General features: G+C 30.4%; 1 protein-coding gene across 9 annotated transcripts in view; it reads left to right on the top strand.

Annotated features, from left to right (window-relative positions):
• Positions 1–10714, top strand: part of LOC116853652 — a 33526-nt gene that overhangs the window by 1983 nt on the left and 20829 nt on the right. For 3 of the 9 annotated variants that reach the window (XM_032834803.1, XM_032834798.1, XM_032834799.1), the window contains exon 1: positions 538–955. The exons of 2 other annotated variants lie outside the window; for them this stretch is intronic. The gene's annotated coding sequence lies outside the window, so the exon portion shown is untranslated. Of the gene's footprint in view, positions 1–537; positions 956–8291; positions 8638–8686; positions 8776–10714 lie in introns of those variants that run through there. 4 more of the 9 variants (XM_032834804.1, XM_032834802.1, XM_032834800.1 and 1 more) reach the window with 2 other exon arrangements.

Below are 10714 nucleotides of genomic sequence, written 5' to 3'. Positions count from 1 at the left end.
TATATATATATATATATATATATATATGTATATATATAATATATATACATATATATGTATAATATATATATATATATATATATATATAATATATATATGTATATGTAATATATACATATATAATATATATAATATATATGCATATATAATATATACATATATACATATATGCATATATATAAAATTAACATATTTCATATTAAAGCATTTAATATTGATCCAAATACTATGAGTAGTAAAAGATTTAAATGTTACGAGGAAATATGTCTGTTTTCTTTTGCTTCAAATTTATTACATACATTCAGTTAAAATAAAAGCTCATTATCATATATTTCAAAATAACCTTAAGATTCACTACTTCAAATTAAAATAAAAATTGTGTAATAAACAATTCTACTCTTCTCTAAATATTGTATACAGGATGCCTTACCTATTTGATGTTTTATACTTCCAAACAATATAATCTCCTTTCAAAATAAAAAAAATTAGGAATGTGTGGAATGTATAGGTTCTTCGTTAATAAGCTCAATCTGTGAAACATAAACACGATTCAGTCATTAATTGGAGACTTGAACACTCCAATCGATTTAAAGAAACAAAGCTTATCAAATTCGTACGATGTCGCACGGCGGTTGTTTGAAATTCCCTATGTATCGTGCGTTCTTATCAGAGAAACCCCCCAGCGGTGCTCAGTCGTCTACCAACCCTCGGCCAGTCGATATCAGACGGCGGCGCAGCTGGTCGAGTGCCGCGTCATAACGCGCGCCTGTTCACGATTTCGTTCTCGTGGAAAGTTCGAGGCTTCGTGTATTGCCGAGGTGTTCGGTTCCGCGATTTTCACCGTTGGACCCTGATCCGTGAACATCATCGACCCGGTTCCAAAACCACGTCGTTTCCGTCGGGAAAGTGCTGCTTCGACATCGTGCTGTTGTCCGTTTCTATTCGCCACAGCGCGGTAATCGATTAGAATTGCTTCTATAATTCATCCCCTTCGTAGGTCAAGTTCCACATACACGAGGACTCGTCTCTTTCTTCTCCTGTCTCACGTATATTCCTCTTCTTCGTCATTTTGACTGGATTGCAGTGCAGAACATCGTATTCTCGTCGTGCGTTCGACCGTAAATGTGTGAGCGAGTGTTGGAAAGAATTCCGAATATCTCGGGAAAAGAGAAACCAAAAGAATTGACGTGAACAAAATCAACGTCGGAGAGTGTAAGAAATGTTTCGATAATTGTTAAAATATTTACGACTTCTATGCGGACTCATGCACTCCCATTCTGCAAATACGACAATCTCGAATCTGATTCTTCATGGTTTCTCCAATGTCGCGTTCAATGTCAACGCGACATTCGGGCGGCCGCGTTGATCGTGCGACGAGAATGTACAGATTCGCGCCGCTTTTTTCTTCTCCACGACTATTTTCGATCCACGCGATAAAAAGCACTCTCTCAGCTGATACGAGAAAGAACAGCGGAGAATCGTGAGGTTGTGTCACCGTATCCACGTTTGTCGTAATCCACACATGAGTTGTCGCGCTAGAACACGATCGTGCCGCTCTGACGCAAATACAATAAATATTTAAATATGACCGTGCGTATATGGAAACGTTAGGATTCTTGATTTGACATATCATCTTGCTTTTGTGACTCTGCCTCTTTTTTGCTACGAACTTAACAAATTCGACGTTTCGTTTTAACATATCGGGTATCCCAAAATACATTATTAATGTGATATTTAAGGTTTTCGTGATATGGGGAGATGCTAGATTTGACTTCTGAGTTACCTACTTTTTTGTTTTGTGACTTTTTTTCTAACATTTATTGAAAAAGTATTTCACGCATAAAATTTTGTCATTTACAAAATTCGCATTGCATGATTGAAATATACTCATATTAAAGCCAATATACTTTTATATAACAGCAAAAAACGAATAATAGAGAAGGTAGGAATATGAAACGTAATTTTGTTTTAGACGAAAAATCCAATATTAAGTGCAATAATGGCATTAATAACTGTCAGAAATGTTAGAAAATATATCTCTTATAATGTATTTATAATCATTAAGAAAAAAAATAAACTGTTCAGAGCACAGATTTTTTTTTAAACATAGAGTAAGAAATTGGATCTTGGAAAATGAAGTAAAAACATGAAACAGACATAACAATAAAACGTTTACTTTTTGTTATCATAAAATTGATGTTAAAACAACTTTTTATTTGCGAATAACTTCGCAAATAAAAACGTCATTTTCACACCCACTGCATAAGACATGGAAATATAAGACGTAGTAATATGGAACATCTTATTTCATATTATTATTTATCACTATTTTTCAAACGATTCAACGAATATCAAAAACTCAAAATGGGCTCCAACTTAGAACTCAGAAAAAATATTTCTAAATAATTACGATTTTGAAAGTTAATCGGTAAGTAACCGATTAACAAACCTCTCTTCAACGATCCTGACTTTGACATATATTATTAAGAAAGATATACTGAAAAACATACAAAAATTTCATCGGATTATTACAAAGCTATTAATAAAAATTTAATAAACGTTTAGCAGATTAAAATGTCATGTAAATATGATTTTTGCTTAAAAATTTAGAAATATTTTTATTTATAAATATATTTAGTGCTTAAATCTTTCACTTTACTAAATTACAATGAGATTATTATATACTAAAATTATAAATTCTGAAAAAATTAGCATGTTACAGATATTAAACTTAAATACCAACATATACATAGAATGTCCTACTATCATTTTTTATGTTATTAAATTTTAAGTTTTTCGTGAATTTGTATCAGTATTTTTGACTGTATTAGTATTTTTGACAAAAATCAAAACAAATAAAATGTTGGTTATAAAATAATCGAAGTGGAAAGTTTTTGTTGGTGGACTCTATATATTTAGCGTTTAAATCTTTCGCCTTATTGAATTAATGAGTTTATTATATGCTAAAATTATTAATTCTGAAAGGATTAGCAAAAGCCCCTACGCAAGGTTTGGCTTTAGAAATACAACAGAATAAATATTTCAGTGATAAATACATACCTTGCGTAGGGGCTTTTGTACGGAATCAAAAAACAAATGACAGTTTTCTCGAATATAGTTACAAATTCGTGAAAATTTTAAAATCAGTAACATAAAAAAAAGATAGTAAGACATTTTATATATATGTTTAAGTAACAGTTTAATATCTGTTATATGCTAATTTAGTAAATTCAAACACACACTAGATAAATGATTACCGTAGTCTTATAAACAGGTTCTTGTTTTCTTTCTACCATCAATCTTTCAGTTACTTTTGTTAAGTTATTGTGATTATTTATTGTGAGTCATGTAGACATTCTTATCTCTTTTTTGACTAATATTAATCTTTCTATCGTTTTTGTTAAATTATCATGTTTCTTCACGAGTTTTTTAATCTAACATATAATTACGATAATTTAATAAATTATTTGTTTGATAAAGAGATTATTCCATGTGAAATTAAGTATCTAAAATGAAAATATATTACATTATCGGTCTGAAGGGACTAGCTTAATTCGTTGCACGAATATATATTATAAACAACTTCAGAAACTTTCCATTTTCCTACAAAAACAAACATACAATTTTATATCATCTGTATTACATGGAATCTGATTTCAAAACTTTTAATTAAATTTTATTATATATTTTTTAATGATCAGATCGCCACACCAAATATTTCTACAGGAACTATAAATGAATCTTAAAACTGTTGTTGATTGGACAAACTTCTGTTGACAGCAATTATTGATTACAATGAGGAATATATTCATTTTATCACAATTATTTTTGTAGATAATCGTGAGTTATGACCTTAAGGGGATGCTGAAGCTGAAAACTTTTCCGACAGAACACTGACATTTTTTTGCAAAGTTAACGTCGTATTAGTTACACAGAATTACAAATCCTTTTACGCAATGAAAGTACGTGTAAAAATAAATAGGAGCATTGCTCGATATGTGACGAAAACGAACAAAAAATTTTTAATGTAAAATCTCAAGCTGTCAGCGTAATATTTGTCTAATCCAAAAGTTCCACAGCTTGTACATATCGAAAGTGTGGATGCTTCAAATAGAAAAATTTTGAAGAATATTGCTTTACCTTCGCACCTGTATTTGAAAGCTTAAAAATATCGAAAAAGTTTGCAGAAAGTTTTTTACACATATATGGTTAGGTTTTCCGTTGAATGTGGTAAAACAAAGCAACACACATTTATGTAAGTTCTGTATATACAAGGAATACGAAAAGGATAGCGTGATTATGTTAGTGACAGTCGTCTCTACATTATCGACATTGTTCGAGTTCGTCATCGACTCTTGGGGTACTATTCCGTACACGCTTACCGACAATTGTCGGATCGGTAAGCGTGTACGGAATAGTATCCCAGCATTCCCTTAACAATGTTAGGATTAATGTCATTGGAGTAATCTCTTTTGAATCAAATAATTACTTTATATTTTTTTAACAAATTATTAGCAATGTGGTCGCAACGATAGTATGTTTAGTGGATATGCGGGAAACAATACCTCGTTAATAAGAATAAAACATTATTTTCATTATTTAGCAGAATTTCTTTTTAAACGTTTTTATGATTATTCTAATAGAATCGATCAATTTTTTACAATTATGAGATATATTAGAGTTAATTATGAGATATATTAGAATGTATTAGAGTTATATCCTATAAAAAATATAACTTAAATATAATAAAGATTATAATAAAGATTATAATAAAGATTATAATAAAGATTAAGAAGTAATTTATTTTTGACGTACAGAAATGCCGAAATAACGTAGGTTAGTTTAAGCTAATTGTAATATTTGTTAAATTTCTTTTGTTAATAAAAGTTGAAACTTTTTGTATTCAGCATACTTTTTGTAATAATACATGTCAAGTTCAAGATCGTTGGAGAAGTCAAATTCGTTAATCGATATATTTACCCTCGTTAATTTTAAGATAATTGTATTATAAAACGAATTTCGTGAGAATTTGATGAAATTTGCATTATATACGTACTCCTTGAAGTTAGCGTGCAATATTTTTAATTTCTACTTTTAATATCTCTTCAACTACACGTGAGATTTTAATGAAAAGAAGGAGGATCCGGATTTTGGTTCCTTCTAAATTTTGATGGAACCCGTCGGAATTAATCTCTTTTACTTAATTCCTGACAGATACTGCTCAAGTATCGACACAGATGAGTGCTTGGTAATAGTTGTTAAATGAAAGAAAATGTAATTTCATCATCCTATGTTCACCGGAATCATTTTTATACTTTTCCACTGATTTTCTTAAAAATAGAAAACAGAGAAGCAACCTGATTGTAATTTTAAAGATAGATTTTCTCGGGTAAATTTCGAGTCGATCTTCCTCTGCTCGGATACATGAATTAAATTTTCTAAATAATGAAGTAATCATCTTTTTTTCTATTTATAGTAAGCAATGCAAGAAATGTTGTGTGTGACACGGCACTAAATATTAATTAATTTATAAGATTAGTGAGCTGTCATACACATGAAAGTTTTGCATATGTCCATTTAAGACCATTAGCTCTAATCAGTGACTGTTTGATTAGCGTGATATCGTTAGAAATAATATTATGAACATTTGTGCCTGTTGATGTTCGTTTCTCTTTTCATTGTCACTGCACGTTATTGTATTATCATGAGACGTGTGTCTTTTAAATGACATGCAACGCGCACGTTGGAAATTGAAAAATATGTGACTCTATAGAAGATCCGTCGAGGTAACAGACACAATCACATAATTTAATTAGAGCTTAGAGAGGAGAAAATTCAGCCATTACGATCGTCGCGATTAAACGGTATCTACATTACAGTAATCACGCCAACTACTTATCGTCATACGACGGAGTTACGTTTGTTTGGTCGTCGACTCGCGCGAATAGCGAAATCAGCGTAAAATGTCGTATTTGCATTTTTATATTCGTAAATAAACTTAAAGTTAATCTATATAAAAAATGTATTTTCACATATATTTTATTTGTAATTTGATTCTTCAATTTTATAATATTCTTCCTTCTTTATTTATATCTTAAAACATATTACTCACAAAGTTTTTAATATCAAAACCATCTTAACTGAATTTCGTTTTTTTTCTCGACTTAAGACCTTTATTTTACTGGCAGTTTAATTGCAAGAAAAACACAATGACCGAAACTAAACACGCTTACCCGTATTATGAACGACAAAATTACCTTCTTTTTTCCGCTCGTATCGGTATCTTATCGAGCTCAGGGCCGCACGCGTCGCAACAAATTGATACGATCGAACTACGGTGTGTCAAATAATACAAAAAATCTTTCTTTAAAATAATGGAAAATAACTAAAAGGCCCAAAAAGTAGACTTTTCCTTTCGTATATTCGTTTACAAAATAGTTTGAGTATTTTTCTTCGATGCATTTCAGAAATGAGAAATGTCCAACGGAAGAATTAGTTTCTAAGTAAATTTTATAAAATGAATTTTTTGCTTTCTCACCGAACTGTAACAATGTTATTATTAAACCTAAGGTGACTTAAGTGAGACGATGGTATAAAATCGTCTCATTTATTAATTTTTAATTATCCATTCTATCACCAATCGAAAGCAAAAATATAATCAATAATTTTAAGTATAAATAGTGTTGATTTCTTATTATCCAATTAAATATTTTATTTAATATTATAATTATACCAAAGCAGTCAAAATGATAGGTTTGTAATTTTTTATAAAAATTACTTAAATTTTTAATAATATATTTTATTTATTTCCCAATTATTAATTTATCAGAAGTTCTTAAACGTGACTTATTAAGACGTGCAATATATAAAAATATATCATCGCATGATTAATTATATAATCATTTATTGACAATTTATTATAAAACGATAAAACAATGCCCTCTTATTAAATTATTAATGATAATCATTATTTTTTACAGTAATCTTTGGTATCAATTTTTTAAAGCATAGCAAACCCATGCACGCACATACTACATATAATGTAACCATTTTAATTAATATAGCTAAATATTTTGGAAATTAAGGAAGATACAAAAAACCATTTCCAACAAAAGTTGTAGGATTTTGACATTTATATGATATTGAATTGTCCAGAAAAGCACTGTCAATTTTAACTTTAATTTTTTTTAATAAAATCATATTTTTCTTTAAACACAAATCGATTTTTTTTGTCATTCTACGTATAAAAGTACTGGGTTAAAATCGGCGAAAAGTGGAATATTTTACATTTTTTTTTTACTTTTAAATACAAAATATGAAATATCTCCTAAACTATTACCTTTTCGACAACTTCATTTTAATAATTTTATATGTAACATGATGAGAGAAATAAAGATTAGCAATAATAATCTTTGCATACTGGTACATCAATGAATCTGTAAAATGCAACGAAATTTTGTTTAAGGTTTTTCTATGTTTCTTTTACAACAAGCAATTTTATCTGTTATTCAACGTATTGAAATATTAATGTAAACTTGTCGAAAAATAAATAGTTTACGAGATATTTCACATACTGTACTAAAAGGTATGAGAATAAAATGTAAAATATTTCGGAAAAAGTATTTACTTTTCGATGATTTTATCACAGTACTTTTATACGCAGAATAACCAGAGAAATCGATTTATGTTAATTAAATTATATGATTCTATTAAAAAAATTAAAGTTAATATTGACAGTTTTTCAAGATCAAATTCAAATTCAAATAAATATTAGTATCTCTTTCCCCTTTCGAAATCTTATTTTTGTTCTAAATAGTTTTTTGTACCTACCTTAATGTTCGAGATATTAAGCTGTATTAATTAAAATGAAACACTCAGTATATTATATATACTGGTGTACTCAGTATATTATTATAAATACAAACATATTATTTAAGAAACTTTTTGGTTTTTTATCTTTAAGATCACTAGAACGGACATTATTTTTCCTGTCGATTGTAGCGACATTTTTTGCAGTTGTGAGTTCGATCACATGTTGCATATTTATTTATAGATTTTTTCTAAATGACAAAAATAGTAATATAAAGTTTAATATAAAGTTTAATAATTATTTAACTAATATACGGTATTTCAAAACATTTGGTTAATTCATTTCCGCAAAATTAATTCCTAAAAATACGCTTTTTTCAGAGCGTTACATTAGTCTGGATTCAATGGTTCCCTTAATCAGTATATAGACCGTGCATTTCAGCGTATTCAATGTATACTCATCGGATGACTTTACGAAAGTAAAAAACCTTGGAGTAAGAGGGCAGAGGCGGGAGAACCTTGAAGAGATTAACACCTCGACAACGACTGCTCTTATCAGTTCAACTCTCTGCCTTTTCTCGTCGAGCAATTTCGACACGATCGTTCTCTCACTTTAGACGTAATAGCTGTGTACCGACGAATCCGTCAGTCATAGATGCACCGTCTCGTTGCACTCGTTGCGTGTCACGTGCATTCAATTTAGTGGAATAACCTTCCGATCGCGCGTGCGGCTGCAGACATCTGTGTGTGTGTGTACGCGCGCGCTTGTGTTATACGTGTACGCAAACACGCCACGCATACTCGAGCGTTCTCACCTGCTCGCTACAGGTACCAGTCGGTTGATAAAAAATACCTCAGTAAAGAACACGTCGCTGCGATGTTCGGAATTCGGTCGCTTTTTTCCTCGCAGCGAACGCGCGCTTGTCTGATCTAAAAATTCGTTTGTGGTAAATGGCTTTGTATTTGGTAAATAGATTTGGTCATTTAATTTGGTAAATAGATTGATTTAGAAAAAATAGAGACCGAAACTGTTGTAGTTGCAGCAAATCCGAATTTCCTTCACATGGACACGCGAAAATAATTCGTGTGCTCGATCGCGACAAACGGCGCTAAGTACTTTTTCGATAGTTCTGAAACTTCTTAAAGTTGAGCTCACCGAATATGCACTTTATTAAAAGATTAAACCAGAATGATTGGATTGAGAGCTCTGATTGCGATACTGTGGATACGTGAGAATCATTCGTTATGAGAACGATATTTGAACGATATTTTAACGATGTCACAACGATATGAGAAAACGTGTAACCGTTGCGAGGTGTAGTTTTTCGTAGTTGCAAAATTAACCTCATTGAAACTATAGTGTCAGTTTCTATTTCGAATCGGTTTCGTTCTAGTTTTCTAGCATTGCGAGAACCTGTCCAGTGCAGTTTGCTCTCTTAAAGTGAATCAGTAAAAATGTTTCTGGTAGTATCAGTAAAAACAGTATTTCATAGATAAGTGAGTGTTTACGGATTTTCATTGTCAGCACTCCCGTTTTACTTCTCCGTCTTACATCTCTTTCATTTTTACGAAATAAGATTTTATTACAAATTCTATAGTAAAGTGAATGTCCCAATTAGTGACCAAATAACTTCATTGTGAAAATAAATAAATAATATATATACAGGATATCCCATTTTAAAAGTTGCACTGAAATATCTCTTCAGAAAAGCATTTCTAGAAAAAAATGTTTTAGACAAAAGTTGTAAGGTTCGAAGGAGGACATCTGAAGGTGACCTTGACTTTGGTCTTGGCGGCCATTGTCTAGGTTATTTCAAGGTCAACTTCAATTTTTTAAATAAGAATCTCTTTTTTGACAGCAGAAATGAAAAAAGCAGAAAATTTTATGTTTAGGTATATAGTTATGTCATTGGGTCAATGTGATCCCTAGGGATCAATGCTTCCGTCTATTAGGAAAGCGTTCACGATACAATCGTGCTGCTGCGCGGTAATTACCATGACATTCTCCGAGAACCAAAAGAATATCAACTATTTCGTTTCGCGTGTAATCTGGCATTTTTTTCAATGATAAAAAAAAGAAAAAATTTTTTAGAATAACTGCGTAAATCTAATAAATAGATATATAATATTAACTATCAACTTCTAAGATATCAATTGTTTGAACTGTCGTCATCAGCAGTAAACGCTTGTAAAATTTTGATTTTTTTTATTTATTATGACTTTTAATTTTATTAAGAATTATTATTTATGTCTCTCTCTCTTTATCTTTCTCTCGAAATTTGTTATAACTGACAATATATAAAATGTAGAATGTGACGATATATTTTTAGGATAAATGTGGATTAATTGATTTATTAATGAAGAATTTAATTAGATGTACTATATAGTGTGTACCAGAGCACATTAACAAGGGACAGAACTATTCACCGATTTTGATGACTTTAGATATGTTTGAGCGTAAAAAAATAAGAGATTCATATTTTTTATATCGGTTTATCTCGAGGTTTAGGGGTTGAAACAGCTCCTTGAAAAAAAAGAACTTTTTCATTTTTATGCAATAATTCCTAAGATATGAGGTATATGAAAAAATGTCTCCTACAAATGTTTTACAGTATTCAATATTCTTTGTAATGGCGTATTTCATTTGTTTGAAATGTCAAATTTTTTATCTCCCCCCCACTCGTTATCTTCGGAAAAGGACCCCGCACAAAACCTATGGAAAATGGTTTTCGGTCAAATTGGCTAAAATTTCACTATGTTATAGTTTTCGCCATGCTAATAAAAAGTTATCATTGCACCAAGTCCCAAAAGTCAATATTTCCCAAGATATAAAGGGTCAAAGTAGTGAAATATGGTCATCCGCAGTAGTAAGACGTATGTTATAAGTATAAGTGATACATTGATA

This window comes from Odontomachus brunneus, unplaced genomic scaffold (genome assembly GCF_010583005.1).
Source record: "Odontomachus brunneus isolate Ranch 3 - 2012 unplaced genomic scaffold, Obru_v1 Obru_scaffold_410, whole genome shotgun sequence".
NCBI lineage: Eukaryota > Metazoa > Arthropoda > Insecta > Hymenoptera > Formicidae > Odontomachus > Odontomachus brunneus.
The sequence above is the reverse complement of the archived record's forward strand: the minus strand, read 5'-3'. Positions and strand labels throughout refer to the sequence as shown.